This window comes from Erithacus rubecula (assembly GCF_903797595.1).
Source record: "Erithacus rubecula genome assembly, chromosome: 17".
In the NCBI taxonomy this organism is placed as follows: domain Eukaryota; kingdom Metazoa; phylum Chordata; class Aves; order Passeriformes; family Muscicapidae; genus Erithacus; species Erithacus rubecula.
This window is the reverse complement of record NC_136669.1, coordinates 5,913,287-5,932,126: the sequence shown is the minus strand read 5'-3', so window position 1 is coordinate 5,932,126 and position 18,840 is coordinate 5,913,287. Positions and strand designations below refer to the sequence as shown.

The 18,840-nt window shown below is 45.9% G+C and overlaps 1 long non-coding RNA gene across 3 annotated transcripts in view; it reads left to right on the top strand.

Moving 5' to 3' along the window:
* Nucleotides 1-17,349, top strand: part of LOC306809454 — a 28,554-nt gene extending 11,205 nt beyond the window's left edge. Inside the window, exon 7 of one of the 3 annotated variants that reach the window (XR_013776233.1) lies at nt 17,277-17,349. This is a non-coding gene — a long non-coding RNA (uncharacterized lncRNA). Of the gene's footprint in view, nt 1-1,046; nt 1,557-4,513; nt 6,347-17,276 lie in introns of those variants that run through there. The other 2 variants (XR_013776234.1, XR_013776235.1) reach the window with 2 other exon arrangements.
* The last annotated feature ends 1,491 nt before the right edge of the window (nt 17,350-18,840 follow it).

Sequence of the window (18,840 nt, the reverse complement as noted above, 5' to 3'; positions counted from 1 at the left end):
CATGACAATTCCTTAGAACATCTTCCAAGTTTTGTTCATTTCATCTCATTGATGTTGGCAGTTTTCATTTTGAGGTCACGCTCTCTTTAGAGTGAGCCTTTTTCATGGATTTTCTTCTTCAGAGTTGTCCTTCAGCTAGTTGAAAAATGGGGAATAAGTATGAAAAAAGACTTTGTAACAAGCATAAAATCATATGATTGTGGAATGATTGGGTTGGAAGGGACTTAAAGAGCATCCCATTCCATCCCCCTGCCATGGGCAGGGACACATTCTGCCATCCCAGGTTGCTCCAAGCCCTGTCCAAGCTGGCCTTGAACATTCAGGGATGGGACAGCCACAGCAAACACAGAGATTATGTTTATCAGCAGGGCCCAACATGAGCAAACATGAGCCCAACCAGAGCAAAGAGTGTCATCTAAAATAGAGACCGTGGCAACTGCACCTCACCTCAGGTATCTGAGTGCAGGTTGGATGCTCTTCCTGGCCAGGTGGTTCATCTTGTTCTCTTCTCCTTGTTCTCCTCACCTTTTCCTCCTCACCTTGTTCTCTTCATCTTGTTCTCCTCACCTTGTTCTCTTCATCTTGTTCTCTTCACCTTGTTCTCCTCACCTTTTTCTCCTCACCTTGTTCTCTCACCTTGTTCTCCTCATCTTGTTCTCTTCACCTTGTTCTCCTCACCTTGCAGTTTTCCAAGAAGGGACAGGCCAAGACTAGTGCAGAGAGTTGACAGAGAAGCTAAACCCTGCTCTGGCAACAGACTGAAAATCCAAAGAATTAATCTGAGGTGCTTCTGGGGAACAGCCTGAGCTCTGTGTGTGGTTTCAGTGGTCCCATGGGAGCTCAGCCCAGCAGTGACTCTTCCCAAGCATCCTGCTCACCCTCAGAATTCACACGCTCTTTTAGGCATTGGCACAAGTTGGCAACACTTCAGTGTGCTGCCATGAGTTAATACCTGGAAAAACACAGCCCCTTCCTGTTTGTGCAGCATGCTGGGGTCTCAAAGCATTGAACCAAGCAGACAATGGGGCTTTTTTCCCTTTCCCCAGACAAAAAGAATGAGAATGGGAGAGAATAAAGAAAAATGAAATGGTTATTTCTGCCTGGTGAACTCTCTCCAAAGCCCTCTTCTCCTTTTGGCATTTAGTGACTGAGTCATTCTGAGCAGAGAGATCTAAGTTTGAACCCTGTGGTCTAATGCCTGCAGACAGGAAAAGGTTTTTGTGGATCACACAAGCCGTTAGCAGCAGCAGGACAAAATGTCACTGGAAACTTGTGCTTCTTTAGATGGAATCTGAGATTCAGTTAATAAATTCTGAGGCATATGAGGCATCTGTGAGTTTAACATCCTGTGGAAGTTAACACTGACTTCAGAAGAAACAGCAGACAGCCACATGGCTGCTCTGGTGCAGATTTAAAACTTCTCTAATTACATTAAATAAAAAACAATTCAGGTGGAGGAGAGGGAGAAGCATTCCCCAAGGCTGACTGGAATGGAGTTACATGGCTGCAGAGGGAGACCTGTTACAAGCAAAGGCCTATCAGTATTGTTATGTAAAAGTGGGTCTAATTAATAAAGAATGTCAAGGAAATACAATGTCTTTATGTAGAGAGATCCCTAAAATTCCTGTGAAATGACTATTGCTATCAGGTGGGAGGCTGAAGTGAATAATTAAATTCATCCCAGGTTGCATGAGATGCTAGAAGACAATATAAGAAACCGTGGGGGAGATGAGCTGAATAAATCTGATCATCCCAAAAGGTGCTCTGAGTGGAAGAGCTGTAATGGTTGGCTGGGTTCATTTCCCTGAAGAATAAGGCAGAAAAAACCTCTTGTTGTGCTTCATACCCACTTCTCCTTGATTTTAGCCAGGGTACTCTCCAGCCCTTCCAAGGGCCATTTCAAATGGCTGAGCTAATCCTCCAGTATCCACTTGCTGGTCTTGCTGTGAGCTCCTTCACATCCAGGAGCTGCCTCAGGAGGCCCATCCTTCATTTCATCATTTGGGCCAGGCATTCCTTAGCATCCAAAGTTTCCTTGATCCTAATGAAGGGTTGGGAATCCAGTGTTCATCCCATGAAAGGCTGCTAATAAGATTCCTTTAACATTCTTGTGTTACAGTTGATCTCTGTGACTCAGACCACAGCCTCTTAAAGTTAAGCATCAAAAAATCTGTTTGTACACACACAGGTTCCTAAAGAAGAATTTGCACTTGGAAAAGATGCCACCCCAACTTGCTGTGGCTCACACTGAACCAGTGGTGGACCAGGGACAGAACTTGGCTGGGACTTGTGACAGCTGCTCCTTTGCTTTAACCAGGAGCTTTTCAGTCTCCTTTGTTATCTAAGGACTTTATTTGAGTCACAGTCAAGCTGCCTGTGAAGCTCATGCATCATCCCCATGAGCTCTTTATTCACTCTATATTCTGAAAAGGAGCCTCTTCTGAGTCACCTGAGGGAGCTGATGCCCTGCCTCGATGAATCCTGAGCCTTGAACCATTCCCTATGGATAACAGCCTGCAGCTGGATGGAGAGGTCATCCTCCTCCTGGCTGAGGGTGGCTTGTCAGCTGCTCTGATCTTTTGTGTTTTCTCTGAGCTCCCAAGTCTTTGACATGATTCTTTTCACCTCCCATTCCTTCAGTTACATTTCTTCCCCTTGCTGGGCCACATTCAGCAGCAGCTTCACCTGGAATTAGGGAATTCAAGCAATGAGGTTCCTAAAACAAGCCATTTCTATTGTAATGGTTCCTGAAAGCCCTGAGGTGGTCATTTTATTATCAGATCCTAGAGGGTTTTGCATACCAGTGGGAGCCCTGGTGTTTCCTGAAATGCCTGTTTAGTGCAGTTTCATATCTCTGGTGTGAGTAATACAGCTCCTAGAAAAGGTTGTTATGGAGCACAGGAGCAGATCTGTGTGCCAGCACAGAAATCAGGACTGTATGCCAAATTCTGAACTGATATACATGCAGAATGATTCTTATCATGATCTAGATTCACACCAATCCAAATGGGACCAGAACCCTTTGAAAGCTTTTACTTTCTAAGGCTGTGGAGGTTCATTTGGCTCACACTGGAACTGGGAAGGGATGTACCCGGATAAAAAAGCAGATTTTGGTTCAACCATTTGCTTTAAAATTTTTTATTTCACTTGTATATCTTGGTCAACACTTTCTTTCCCCTCTTATCAGAAACCAAACTGATTTGTCCATCCCGGGCCTAAGTGAAGAGACTGAGCTGGAACTGCCCCTTTGTGATGGCTGTGTGTTCCTGCTTAAGAGAAGTGAACCAAACATCTTTGTTTCAGCTTTTAAATGTTAATGAATAGTGAAATCTTGTATTCCCATGTTCATATCCTCACCCCTGCTCTCTGTGCTGGTTTGGGAAGTGGGAAATCCAAGTCTTGAATTTTGAAGACATTCTCTTTCCACTCCTTAGAGGCAGCAGGCATAGACTCAGATTTCAGGATTTTCTCCATTTACTAACTTTTCTGGCATTGATTTGGAAAGAAATTATTCAGGCCCTTTGCCCTATCAATAATTAACAAGAAAGTCACTGACTTTCTCTGTGTCTCTAAGTGAACATGGCTGTTATTTTCTCACCCAGTCCTTATCTTTCCTGCCCAGACATCCCAAGGTTCTCAGTGCCTGTAATTGCCACTGTTTAATTCTGCAGAACAGGACAACCTCAGTTTATATTTTCCTCACCCTAATGTTTAATTTCTCCCAGAAAAGCAGCTGCAGAAACTTGTGGCCATTCCTCTGAATTACCATCAGGCCAAGCCTGGGGCAAACAGAATATGTGGGGCTTAGAAATAACTGCAGGGGTGGAGGTTTTGCCCTTGATAAAACCAAAATACACCTTGTGCTGTCCTGTGACAGGAAATGCACTAAATAGTTTTAATAGTAATGAAAAAGCTGTTGGCTTTAAAGTAACATTGAGGCAGTGATCTCCATCCATAAGTTGAAATTTAAGGATAGAGTAGGTTGGAGGAGTGATGACTATTGTGTAATTATTGTAAATGTTGGGAAATGCAGATTTAGGTTCTTGGAAAGAACAGAATGCTCCCTTCTGCGTGGCTGTTACAATAGCTACTTTCATTATGTTATGACAAAAACATATGTGCAAAATTAATGATGCATGCTGCTAATATTAGATGACTACAACAATCTCTCTACATTTTACTTTCCAGTCTTAAATTGGATAAATGATCAGTTAGTAGGATTTTTGCCTGACTAAGGAATAGTAAAGAGCAAGTGAGATTTATCACATAGCTGAAGGTGCACTTCATTTGCATTTTATTAACTGAACTGTCTGATTAAAAGTCAGTTTCAGGAGCGTGTGTAAGAGAGAATATTATATGCATGAGGAAGTGGGTTGCTGTAGAAACTCAGACTCTGCAGCTCTATCTACACCAAAGGCATCCTGAGTCATAACTGCCATCAGTTTAGTCAGCCCAGTTTGCTTGGAGAAAATGACCAAATTTTATACCCAGTTCTGCACTCCCTTTCCCTCAGGTCAGGAGTGGCAAGCACCAGCTCTGCTGCTTTCTTATTGTCCACAAGCCCTGGAGAGATCAAGCTGGGATTCAGGTTTTGGTATCTAACATGGAAAGATAGGTATAATGATACAAGAACTCAGCAGCACTGCAGAATCCCCATCACTGCCTCAGATCTTCTCTGGAGGATCTTCCCAGCCCCAGAGGCACTGAAATATTGCTGTGAGGAAGCCTGTGGGTATTCCTACTTGGAAAAGTTCTTGGAAGAAGCAGAAGCAATGGAAACAGTCATTTCTAGCCACTCCCTCTGTGATTTCCCATCAGGGACAGGATCCCTGCACAGGATGCAGACCTCTGACATCTGCAAGTGGAAGATGTGAATTCAGTAATGGTGTTGGAATTCAAGCAACTGCCTATTCATAGCACATTTGTTTGCTGTTCACTGCTTTCCATTACTTGCCCTTCCACTTTATTATATATGTCATAGGTGAAAACTCATGTTGCTCTTCCTCCTCTGCAACTCCTATTTTTGTGGTTATCCTGTAAAAAAACCCCAAAGGGTCTCAGGAGGCAGTACAGCCCAATAAAAATTGGTGCCAATTTGTCTAGTTCCAGGTCATGCATTTCCTAATTCTGTATGCTTCTCTTACAAAATGAGAGGCTTATTAGACATCCTGTCTCTGGCCCTGGCACTTGGAAGTGTCTCTCAGTCTGACATTCCCTTGGGCACAAGGCAACCTTGTGAAGGGATGACCCAAACTCTCATTGCTGAATGAGGATGTGCTCAGCCAGCCCCAGCTTGTGCAGAGGCACTGTGTGCTTTGCCTGAGGATGGCTGTACCAGACTGTTTGAATCCATTTGGAGAAATGCAATGGGGGAAATGCAGGGATGTGCTGTGCAAAGCAACCCTCAGTCCAGCTGCTCCTGAAATGAGACAAAGAAGAGTGGAGTGGAAGAACTAACAGGAATTACCAAGGCTGAAGAGGGAAAACCTTCTGATTTATAAAGTCATTTACATTTCCCAGCTGGAGTCATAGACCATATCAACTGGCATTAGCTTTGGATACACAGAAAAGTAGCACAAACCTTTCCCTGTCATGTATTTCCTATCTTAATTTGTGACTTTCAAGGCAAAATAGTAACAGCATTCTTTGGAGCTTTCCTGTCCTGTTTCTACCACTCCTGAGAGTTACTGGAAGTGCTGTGACAGTGGCCTCAGAAAGAAACATCACATCCTCCAGGTGCTGGACTGCATCTCAAGAGCCAGTCACCCCTTTTATGTTGCTTTATCAGCTTAGCAAAGCCCAAGATGGAATTCCACAAGCAGGGAATAGATGTAAAATGCAGTCCTGTCCATTTGATAGCTCAAAATCTGAAAATCAGTTTCCCCATCTCTCCCATTGACTTCTCAACAGCGAAGTGCTGCCTGAGCTGCTGACAGTCCTGGTAGGCAGCGGGTTTTTCTGGTTGATGGAAACCTGACATTTGTCTGGGCAGCAGAAGGCCACTGACTGCCAGGGGGAGATTATGTAGGCTGTCATTAATCCAGGGCTGCACTCACGCTTCCATCTGTGCAGGAATGTTTCTGGAGCAGTGCTGGTGGTGCCTTCCCGGAGCGCACGATCCGGCGCGCACCGTCTGCCTCTCGTGCTGCAGGGGCAGAAATCTCAAGGTCAGAGCAAGATTGTCTGTCAGCACGGGAGAGAAGGACCCAGGGGCAGACACAGGCTCTTACCTGGATGAAGGGAGTGTTACAGTAACAGGTTTTATCCTTTCCACCAAAGAACAGTGGGGAAGCGCTGGGCACTAGACATTTGTGCCCTGACACATCGAGCTGACAGATTTGATTGTACCCTGATTTTCACTCTACCTGCAGCCTCCTCTGCTTTGAGGAGGATCCAGAGCAGGACGTGCTGGATTTCTGAAGCAAATCCACCACTGCTTGATGGGATCCCTGTTCTTCTGTTACCACACTAAGATGCTGTGTCACACCTGGAAAGGAGCAGGGGAGGAAAGGCATGACTAGTTCAGATACAGCGAGAGAACAGCCTGGTAGTGCATGAGAAAGCAGATTTATGATTGGTAACCTGTGCAGAGAGAGGGAGAAATCCTCCCTGTGGGTACAGGGAAAGGAAATGAGTTAATGCTAGCGTGGGAATAGCATTAAAGCAATCCTTAGAGTCTCAGTCCTCACAGGGGGTCCTTTCCATGGAAAATCCATTTGCCCTGAATAAATGATTCTGCTGCACTGCCAAAGGAAAGCATGTTGTGGAGAGATTATATTTTTACCTTTTGGGCTCATACTTTGATACACTGACAGAGAGGACAATGTGGCTTATAGGCTGCTATAAGCAAGCACAATCAGAACATATTTTGGCACAGTCAAATGTCACCTTCAGAAACCTGCTTGGTAGCAAAGAAAGGAGATAGTTGCTGAGTGTAAAAAAGATAGACCAAAGGACCTGTGATTCACGCTCTGATCATGTTCTGTCAGTGTGTCTGTGCAGTGGAGTATATGAATAACTGGTGGAGTTTGATAATATGCTTAAATACTGTTCCTGCTGCTAAGCATTAGCATGGCTGTGTGACAGCACAGCAGAGAGGCGAGGCACAGCCACCAGGAAAGGCAAGACAGGCTGCAGTGACTGCAGGGCTCTGGCTTTTCAGCAACACGCAAGCAAGGGAAGCAAAACTTGATTTCATCTTTGGTTGATGTGCCTTTTAGGTAGCTTTCCTATAGCTCTGTGTTACTAGAAACAAGCCATGAGTTTTTGGGGGTTTGTTCCTTTTCAGAATATCTGTAAGGATTATATTTTAAATCAAAGCCAGTGGCAACATGTTGGGGAGTTGTGGAACAGCCTTGCTGTTCTTTGTCTTAAAATGCTCAACTGTGTCATTACAGGTCAGACATTTGCATAATCAGTGTTTTCAACTAATTGTCACTAGAAAGGATTTCTGAGATGCACATTTCTCTATGGCAGAGCCACCTCTGCCAGACACATGTTAATTTGAGATAAGCTTGTATTTTCCCCAGTGTCACTGTACATGAAAAACCCATGGAAGTTTGGGGGGATCTGTTCATGCAGAGGGCTTGGGCTCATCTCTGACTTTGCTAAGAGCATGTTCCAGCTTGCACAGGGTAAGAGAGGGGCATGGCAGAAAGAGAACTGCTCTGCACTGGCAGAGCTGATGTTTTCCTTCTCCTCCCTTGGGCTTGAGGAGGTTGGGTAGTTTGTCCAGAAGCTGTTACGGTGGCAGCCTTTGATGGCCATCAGTGGCCAGCTGGCCAAATCCTCCATTCTGGCCCTATGATGCTGAGAGGATGCTCTTCACTCCATCTTGCTCCCTGCTTTTCCCCTGGGCCTGGTGGTGACCCCACTGGAACTCTCCAGACTGCAGCTGAGTAACTTTGTCAGCCACTGTTGGAGGGAAGGTGAACATGTTAATCTAAATAACAGGGAGGAAATTCTTTATTGTCCCCATTCCCTTGCTGCATACTCAGCAAAAGACTTGCAGACCAGACCTGCTGGGAACAAACTGAGAAGGATAGAAGGGAAGCAACTCTGAGCTCCATCCCTTCCCCCACACACACTCTGTTCAGCAGGGCTGGCTGGCTGGAGCAGAGCAATAACACCTCAGACAAGGTGCTGCTGTCCCTGGGCTCCTGTAAGCTCTGGAGGGTCTGTGCCTGTGCAGGGCTGTTGGACAAAGCAGGATCAGGTCCTTAGCTGACAGCTCTGCCATCTGCTAGACCCTGTGGCAGCTGTGCATGCCAGCTCTGACTCTCAATAGCACATCTGTTGATAAAAAAAAATAAAAAATCAGTGTGTTGTTTAAGGTCATTCTATATTCCCCAGAAACAAGAGTCTGGTTTTAGCAGCTTTTCCAATCTCAGTGAGCTGGCTGAGCTTGTAGCACATTGTCTTTGTCCTGGTTGATTCCACCAAGCATGAGATCTCAACTCAGGTCCATGTTGTGCACCTCTGCCTGCTCCTCCTTGGCTTCTGCATGAATTTCTCTATGACATCCCAAGTCAGAAGTCTCTTCTTCTGGACCAGAGCCCAGGACATCAAAGGACAGAAGGGACACAGACCCCCACAAGGGAATCCTTAATCTGTACCATAAGCTGGAAGCCAGGCCATGGTGTCAAACATCTAAAATAATTTTCCATCCCACTGAGATTTGAGCAGCCAGGTCCCATCAGACCAGCACTGTGCTTTGCTCTCTCATCCTGCCCAGAGCAGGGAGAGTGCACAGCTCCAAACACACCAGAGAATCTTTCAGTGTGTTACTTGGGAGCCATGATTTGAGACTGTTTGTCTTTGTGGCCTATGAAAATCATATCTGCTTTGTTCAAAAGGCTTGTTTGCAATGTATAAATCCTGGGAGCTGTAAAATACCAACAGCTGCTGGAAAGGGCACTGGAAGTTCAGCAGCTGGAGACTGTTTGATCTCTCTGTAGCTCAAGTCCTGCTTATAATAATAGTCTCAGAAGACAGCAGATATTTCCAATAAGCTCTGCTCAGCAACAGACACTCTTCAAAATGGTATTAAAAAGGAAAATATGTGTCAAAACTAGACAAAGGGTCAAGTCTTCTCCTCACAAAAGCTGCTCCTTGAGATTACACACGTATGCAAAATGAGCAGGTTTGAGCCTGTGGTCTCTGCCACAGCTTTCAGATCTGTCAGTTTTCAGGCTTCAAACAAACCCTGTTAGAGCTCCTCTGAAGTCCTGCAAACCCCAGGCCACTGAATGTTAACCAGACACTCCTGCATCACCCTCATCTGCTCTGGAGCAGATATTTTATCTTCAGGCTTCAGCTCACAGACAATTGAACAAATCTTCAGGCTGTCCCAGCTGCTCTTCAGTTGCTTATTTATCCTCAGGTTGAAGAAGCTGAATTTTATTCCTACAGGAAGCTCAGGCTGGGGGGCAGCATCCTGTTTGCTGCATTTCCACTTTCATTGATGTTCCTCCAGGCTCCCAGTGAGAAATGGCTCTTCCCCACCATCTGTTTTTTTTTTTTTGCTGTGATCACACCTTGATGCACCCAGTGCTAAAAATTAGGATTGAGTACAAGAAGATGTTTATGTAGCAAGAGGCAGACCAAGAGGTAATTACACAATTGCCATCAGTCCAAGCAAGGCATAACAAGCAGGTTTTGGACTGGAGACTGAATGTTCTTCTGGGTTTCAATTCCTGAGCACGTTTTGAGTGTTTCACAAAAAAACCCTCAGTGGGACGAGTTGCTCAGGCTGCCCATGAGATTTTGACATAGCAGCCACGTTGAAGTAAGTGGGATTGAGCACCCAAACCTTTTGAAGAGTATTGAAAAACTTGTCCTGGCTGTCTTCCCTGTTCTGAGGAGATACAAGCAATTAACATGAAGCAGCTCAACACTTCAGTTTGAAAATGATCATTTTTACCTTCATGGCAGCCCTGCCAGATCAAGGGGGACCTCACCATGCATTGATCAAGATAAGGGAAGACAGCTTTCCTTTCTCACTCTGGCCTGCCTAAGGAAAAGTCACTTGCAATCCTCTTCTTCCTGGATAATTAATAACAACCCCCTACTGCAGAGCACCGATTTCAGTCTCTGACCAAACACAGTTCTGGTGAGTAGGTTTTTTTATCCTAGAAACAGAGGATTGAGCAGGGATGTGAGCATTACAGGCAGAGAATAACACACACAAAGTGCTGTACCAGTAAGTTCAAGGAAGAAATTATAATATCTCTTGGCTCATTCCTGAGAAATGACACTTGACTTCTCCAGACATGAAACACAGAGGGGAGCATATCCAGATGTATCCAGCAGCCAGAGATTGAGAAGTCACAGCCCTATGGATGCCAGTGACAATTTTGCTTTTGATATCAGTGAAAGCAGTATTTCACCAATATCCTTTGGCAGTCCTGTGAGTGCAGCAAGAACCACAGCCTCCAGTGATGCTCCCAGATTATGCCTTTAACTTTAACAATGTTCCTACTGACACGAGTTTTAGTACAGAAATTTTAGCAGCAAGTGAAAGAGAGGCAGAAATTGCCATTACTTGTCTAGTTATGTCATTATTTGGTTCAGGAACACCTTTCCAGAATAACTCATCCTGCTTCTGAGCACCCTCTGAATTGCCAGTTTATGGTGTGTAAGGTTGTCCTGTGCATTGTGTCTTTACACTGCCCTTTGTTTCAGTGAAGAGCTCTGGAGAAGGTGGTTTGTACCCTATAATCACTCTGTCCATGCCCTCTGCCAGGCTCTAGCACAGTTTGGCTTTTGGTCTCCACAAAGCCCATCCTCCTCTAGACATCACTGCATCAACTCACTCAAAAATCCCCACAGGGATACCAAATCACCAGGAGGTCCTATCTGGGCATTTCCATCCTTCCCTCTCAGCTGGAGTCTTCTCTCCATGTGAGTTTGCTGTGAGCAGCATCGTGTCAGTTCTTCAGGTGAGTGTAGGTTAACTCAAATCACCTTTATTGCCAATTTTTGTTAGTCCAAGTGACTTTGGGGAGAAGTCACAGTCTTTTCTGCCCACAGAGCTGCAGCCAAGGTGCAGGAGGACCTTGGCCAGTGCTGCTGCCTGCCCAGCAAAGGTCTGGCCATGCTGGGCAGGAGGAGGCTGAAACCTGCCAGGAAACAACCTCAACTTGCCTTGGCCTTGAACTGCCCACAGAGACAAATCCAACATATGGTTGCTGGGTGTGATGCAAATCTGGGATGAGTTGAAAGTCAGAGGGATGCAGACAATCCCACATTAAAGAATGACTGGTCCATATGTTTCCTCTCTCCTTTTTGTGTGTGTTGAAGGGCTTTAGTCAGGAAACGTGGTGAGGTCTTTTCACCTTGAGAGCTGAGATTTGTGGCTCTCAATTTTGTGTTGGATGCACGTGTGCAAGCTCAGAACAATGCACCTTCCCTGCAGAGCTATTTTTAGGGTCTTGGTTGCAAGACAATTACAGTGTTGTGCTGATGAGTGTTAGTAATGATTGCAATATAATGGTGGAGTGAAAAATGTACAGCTTTGGGGGAGGCATCGTGCCCTTTTAGTGTGCACAGAGTCTCACAGGCAAGTAAAGAAAGAGGAAATAAATTTGTCATAATCTAAAACATGTAACTTCACTGTAGAGGAGGAGACAGAGTTTGGTTTAATTTACAGCAGTGCAGATCCCTCCAGTTCACAGAATTCATTTCAGATTTGCTCGTGTCTGATTTAATCAAAACAGGGCCCATTCAACACAAGAAAAAATCTAAAGTGAAGTTAATATGGAGAATTATCTGCTTACTTACAACTCCCAGGGTTAGCCCCAGCCAGCCTCCCTGTGCCACCACAGTGAATTCAGATAAATTTGCCCTGGATGAGAAAATAAAAGATGAGTCTGTTAATCAAGATTGCAATATCTGTAGGAAAACAGAAAGTAGCTGAGAGGTTCTGAGTGTTCACCAGGGACAGACAGAGTTGCCTGTAGGGGCAAATTTGCAAGTCAGTGAGAGGAAATTTAATCTTTTCAAAGATCAGATCTATAAAAAACCCTCTTTCTTCTTGGATTCTGTATTAGAGCTTAAAGAAATCTTCCTTTCTCTGCAGCATATGGCAGAAGTATGTAGCATACAGAAACAGGAGTGAGGCTTCAGTTGAAGCTCCCCATGTTTTACATGTTCACTAAGAACTCCAAAACCAAAAATAAACTGCAGAAAATCTGAAAAATAATCTGAAAAATCTGTAAAATTAAAAAAAAAATCTGCATTTTGGATCTCTGCATCAGTGATCTGTTGAAAGGGCATTGATTTAAGGGGCTGTTCAAAATTATTTTTTTATTTGACATCTAAAAATAGGAAGGCAAAGCAAAAGTGACAAGATCAGTTCAAGAAAATAGAAGCAAATACTGCTCAGTGGGAAGTCTTAGTAAATATAAATTAACTTTACTGCTTGAGGAAGCGTTTTAAGATAGCTTTGGTTTTATTTTTATCTGAGGGAAGATCTTTGTATGATCTACAGTGACCTACTAGTGAAGGGCTGCTGCTTTCAAATGGAAGGAATTGTTCTTCCTCCTATTTTTAGCATTATTAAGGGTCTCCAGAAGAGGATTCATCTGGATGACTTGATCTTCCAGGGATTCCTGCAAAACCCAGCAGGATGCTCAATGCAGAAGCCCTGGGCTTTGAGCACAATGACCTCTCACCACCCAAAGCAACCTGAGGAATAAATTTTCTGTCAGTCAGCTCCCAGGAAAAGCTGAATTAGCGCTGTGAGCAGGAATTCACTCAGGTTCTGCCCTGCCAGGGGCTCTCCAGGGGTCCAGCCTTGTGGATTTGGGACAGGCTGAGTCTGGCTAATCCCAGCTCCAAGAAGGAACACCAAACGCTAAATGCACTGCAGGGTTTAGTACTTCAGTGTTCTAGGGAAGAGTGTTTGGGGTATTCCAGGATTGAAACACCCACAGGGAATGGTCGGGCAACGCTGGGATCTGCAGGCAGGAAGCTGGGAAAGAGAAATGAGGTTTGTTGTTGGAGTAGGAGGAAGGTTATTCCAAGGATAGAGGGCAGCATAAGACAGGCTAGGAATGTGTCTGGGATAGGGAGAGCCTGGGGGGAGAAGTTGTGGAGGAGGAAACAGGCACGCAGGGACAAGCTGGGACTTGACAATCCAGAGGTCTGGCGGTGAGGAAGCTGGAAGGGGGAATAGGAAACCACCGAAGGAATCCCACAAGGCTTGAATAACAGGATTTCTGCTGCGTGGCCAAAATCGGCTGCTATCCGTGTATTTAAATTCAGAATTGTTTTACTGACCCCCACAGCTGAGTCTCAGGGGAGATGGAAAAGGAATATAGGAACAAAGAAAGAGGAAAGAAGAAAAAGGAAATGGAAAATGGAAGAGGAGAGGAGAGGAGAGGAGAGGAGAGGAGAGGAGAGGAGAGGAGAGGAGAGGAGAGGAGAGGAGAGGAGAGGAGAGGAGAGGAGAGAGGGAGAGGAGAGAGAGAGGAGAGGAGGAAAGGATAGGAGAGGAGAGGAGAGGAGAGGAGAGGAGAGGAGAGGAGAGGAGAGGAGGAGGATGAGGAGGAGAGGAGAGGAGAGGAAGGAGAGAGGAGAGGAGAGGAGAGGAGAGGAGAGGAGAGGAGAGGAGAGGAGAGGAGAGGAGAGGAGAGGAGAGAGGAGAGGAGAGGAGAGGAGAGAGGAGAGGAGAGGAGAGGAGATGGAGAGGAGAGGAGAGGAGAGGAGAGGAGAGGAGAGGAGAGGAGAGGAGAGGAGAGGAGAGGAGAGGAGAGGAGAGGAGAGGAGAGGAGAGGAGAGGAGAGGAGAGGAGAGGAGAGGAGAGGAGAGGAGCTGCCATCAGTATGATGGAATTCTTTCTGTTTGATGCTAAACAACTTTCCTCATTGCTCTCATAACAAAAAAGACTGGGTCTCCCTCTCTGATTATTGATGCTTATGCCTCCTTCATTATTTGAATAACCTGCTCTTCACAATATTTTACCCAGATAAAACACTTTTTACTATGCTTGGGTTGTGCAGGTGGCAGGAAATAAAGTGCTGGGAAATCCCACCTGGCTGAGGATCCCCGAGGCTGCTGTACAGCACTGCTCTCTCAGGAATCTCCATGCTCTCTGCCAACACTGTGATTATTCCTCCCACTGATATTTATTCCCATTTCCAGATCACCTGGGAACCCCCAGAGCTCTGTGTGAGTGTGGATTCATTGCAGCCCCAGATAAAGATTCCTTCCTGTGTTATGAATGGGCAAAAAGAAGTGCAGGGAATTAATTTGCAGAGAGGGCAAAGGAATGCAGAGAACTCAAACATTCTGGTGCTTTGCCCCTTGTTTTTAACAAGGAAATCCTTTCTCTTCACCCAGAAGGAAAAATCTGTCCCAGGGCTTGTTCATGGCCCCAGGTTTCTCTTTCTTAGGCAAAGCCAGGAGCTTCATGGGGTCAGTGTCATCTGCACCCTCTTCCTTATAACCATCAGCCATTTTGGCTTCTCTTTTGGGTAGAAAGTAAAACTAGAAAGAAAAGAGAAGGACAAGAGTGTTTCCTACATTGTTGAGAAGCAGATTGAAGAAATGTGGAATTTCCTGGGGTGATGTCCTCTTTACATCAGTGATACCTTCCAGTTCAGTAAGAAGGAAGATCCCAAATATTGTTGGGTAGCTCCTAAGAGTAGTCAGAAAACAAGAGATTGACTGGATAAAAATAGAGACAATATTCCCACTTTCTCTTCAGCCTTCCTCAATATGGCCAGGCCACTGGGAACCTGCCTATGAGAACAGGGAACTTTTTCTCATCTGCTTTTTTCCTGAAAACTGTTGAACCAATTCTGGTGAGGGCAGTTTTTGGATGAGGGTTCAGTGGATAATGAAAGGGAGGACCTGGTTCATCAGCTCCTGGCCTCAGCCATCAAAAACTACCAGGAGAATCCCCAGCACATCCATTTCCATGGCCCATGGTTGTTTTCACTCTTGTCACAACCTGAGCTGTGGCAAAGCCATTCCAGAGGAGGGAGCAGGGGAGTTCAGGGCGTGACTCGTGTCCCAGGGCTTTGCATTTTTTGGGCCCCATTCTGTGCTGGGAGCAGAGTGTGTCCCACACTGCAGCAGTTTTCCTTCCCCCACCCACACATCTGCACCAGCTGTAGAGCTGCTGAGGAGCAGCTGGTGGTGAAAGCTGCTGTGTCCATGTCCAGCACCCAAAGATGTGTCCCCAGGGACCAGCCCTACCTGCTCAGCTCACTGCTCCCTGATTTCATCATTGCTGTGATTAAAGGGAGCAGGGGCTGTGCTGTGGCTTTCTTTGGCAGCAGGGACACGCTGCCCAGGCCCAGGGCTGCTCTCCATCCCACCTCTGCAGCCCCAAGCAATGCTGGGCACCAGTCTGGTGACTCAGCTGGCTCAGGAGTCAGGATGGGCACAGTGGAGAAGCCCCTGGGCTGGGAGGGGAATTCTGGCCACCAAGGTCTGGGTGTAGAGGCCACTGCAGTCAGGACAGCTTGGCACTGGTCGGAGGCAGCAATGGCCCTGGCTGTCCTGGTGATCTCATTTCCCCAACATCCTCCTGAAAACCTTGATGGGCTAAAAATATACATGTGCAAGGACTCTGAGGCAGCAGGGCTGTGCCCTTGGAAACCAGTTTCCCAGCTCCAAAAGGTCCTGGTGTGACACCCAGAGCTGCAATCTGCTGCTCTGGGGTGCATCTCACCCACCAAGCAGGAAGGAGAAATTTCCTCAGTCCGTTTCCGCTTTGATCAGGCAGAGATAAGGAATGTAACAGCTCAGCAATCATTTCCCCTCTCAATCTACACTGCTAAATCTGTGGGCTGGCTGGGCTGAGATGCCTGGATTTGCAATGTATATTTGAGCCCTGGCTCAGGTCTGCATTTAATCCATCATGTCCCTGAAACACGGGGACTAACGTGGTCCCTGAACAGATCAATGCAATGTTAAACCAAACGCCTACAGAAAACAAACCCATGACACAAAATAGCTCATACTTGCATCAAGCAGTGTTTCTTGGGTGTAGGGCTCAGACTCTTCTAGAACTTTATATTCTTTATACCTCATGATCCTCTCACAGCTTGTGAATCTGAAGCAGGACATGACGACAACTTAGACCTTCAGAGTTGTCCACCCAGTGTCAACCTAGGAGTGACCTTTTTAAAAGCTTAGGTGTAAATGTAGACCCAAAAGTCAAGGAAGGGGTAAGGGCATGCCAACAGCTGGGGGTGAGTAAAAACTGAGATTTTATTTCCTCAGAATCACATGAAAATTAATAAACTTTTGGTTAAAATACCCGTGAATTCAAGTCTACCTGATATAAAGCAGTGAGTATAAATCCAGATGTTTTCCACATACACCTGCAGGCACCATCCTTTTCTCTCTCTGCCTTTGCCCCCCATTGCTGCCCCATGGCCCTTCCTTCTCTCCACCCCACATTTCTTCCCAGCCAGCACACACAGCAGGTACCCACCAGGTTAAAGGTCCTGGAAGGTGTGTGTTTGCAAGGGCTGGCCATGCTCTTTCAGAGCCATCCAAAGAGCCTGAATCAGCAATTAAATTTTAAAAGGCACAACACATTCCTTCTCCATAAGTCTGGGGGGATGGTAATGCTGGGAGCCTGATTGGGAAACTTTAATCCCTCAGGAGACATCAAATAATGTTTTGCTTTGTGGCAATTTTTTCCTGTCTTGCCTTGGGTGTTCTATAAACTCAGCTGCTGGGGGGTAGGGGACAAGAGGTTGAAATAGAAAGTCCATCTAAAGAAACTTCTGTGCAAAATCACATCCTTGGCTATATTGTCTTGCCAAGGTGGAACAGCAGATTTCATCAGACCTGGTCTTTGGCAGGCAAAACTCAGGCTGGACCCTTGGCAGGAGCAGCCACACTGGTGATGGAACTGAAGTTTCATTTTAAAATCATTTCTGTGCCCCATGTTTATGATGAATAAACCCTGTGTGTTTGCTGCAAGCAGGGAGGATAAAGCTGTTGTTGTGTTACCATCCTGCATGTTTCAGTCACTCAGTGGGTATGAGCTGCCCTGAAAGACATGAAAGACAACAGCTCCTGTATCAGCCCTAAGTATTTCTCTGCTATATTTGCCTCAGCTGGAGCGTTTGGGATGTGGTTACCCTGCCAGGATTGCCATTGTGGGTGTTGTGGGTGAACACGCTTGGGATTGAGTTTCCAAGCAGGAAGATTCAGATAAACAACTGCTTTGAGGTGAAAATTAGAGAGTTCATGTTACACCCACCTCTTGAATTTGTAACTGACTATTCACCCTGAAAATCTGATTCTAGGAACTCAGCATGTCCCGTCAGGAGCAGAATAATACCACAGAAACCATGACCAGCCAGAGTCCTGAATGCTGAGAACTGTGATTAACTCCTCAGGAATCTCTCTGGAGTAAGTCATATTTTCTGGGCTTTTTTTTAGGTAATTATTTCAAACCTTGAATCTGTGAATGGAGATTGTAAACAGTTCTCAGCCCAACATCTTAGAGAAGGACATGAAATGCATCAAATAAATAATGGGTTCTGACCTGTTTGCTCATGTGTAACGAGGAAAAATAAATGTTTTAACCATACAGGAGGAGAGAGCTGCAGAGGCAGCTATTGGATCTCTCCATGCAGTGATCCAAGGCAGAATGGTAAACCTGAAATAGCTTCTGACCCACTCAGCTCACAGACACACCAACAAGGGCCAGGACTCAGCCAAGCTGCTTTCTGCTTCCAAGGGTGCCTCTTGCTGAGTTTAATGATGCTGTAGCCGTGTCCATAGCCCAGACCTGTCCTGTATCTCCCTGGCCACACTCTGCTCCTGCACATCACCACACTCAAACCTGCTGGGACAGCAGGCTGGGCTGCAGCTGCTTCACCCAGCCATGTCCCCTAAATAATGATTACATTATCAGGGAAGGGAGGGCTGCAGGGTTCCCTCAGAGAACAGAGCAGAGATTGGGGAGTGACGTGTCCTGATAGCAGAGCACAGCAAACCCTGCAGGCCACGGGCTGTGGAGGGAGGTGTCTGCTGAGCAGGATGTTTGCCTTTGGTGTGGGCTCAGCTTCTTGCCCTGACACAGATTCCTTCATCATGTTAAAGTGAGACTGAGAGTCCAGCCCTCTTGCCTGAAGGGATATGGAGCATAATTCTGTTTCATGTTGGAAAATGGCCTTCAGATAAAGGCAGGTCAGCCCATGTAGAAGCTCAGAATGGTTTGGGTTGGAAGGACCTTAAAGCTCATCTTGTTCCACCCCCTGCCATGGGCAGAAACACCTTCCACTATCCCAGATTGCTCCAAACCCCATCCAGCCTGGCCTTGGATACTTCCAGGGATCCAGGGGCAGCCACAGCTTCTCTGGGCAACCTGTGCCAGGGTCTCACCACCTTCACAGGGAAGAATTTCCTGCATATATCTTCTGCATTCCACCTATCCGTTACAAACCATACATAAGGAAGGTCCTTGTCTCTTCCTCAGTGCTGACAGGGATCCCAGGCTAAACACAGCAGCCCAAGTGTCCATAATGCCATTCCAAATTAAAAAGAATGAAGATGTAAATGAAGAACAACGAGGTGAGGAACAGAGAGTACAAAACCATTTATGACTGCTTGTTATAGAGCCTCAGCCTTTGTGCTAAGAAGCCTTGGAATAACAAGGAACTCAGCTTGGATGCTGCATTTTGGGGTTGCATTTCAGCAGCAGAAGCAAACTGATCTCTGGTGGTTTGGGGAGGAATGGAATCTGGATAAGAAAGCCCTGCTGAAGGACCACAGGGTTATATAAAGATCTGCCTCAGGAGACTGCAAGATGTTTTTGCATTTATTAGTCATTTAGAAAATAATGAAAGCTGCAACCTCATTCTC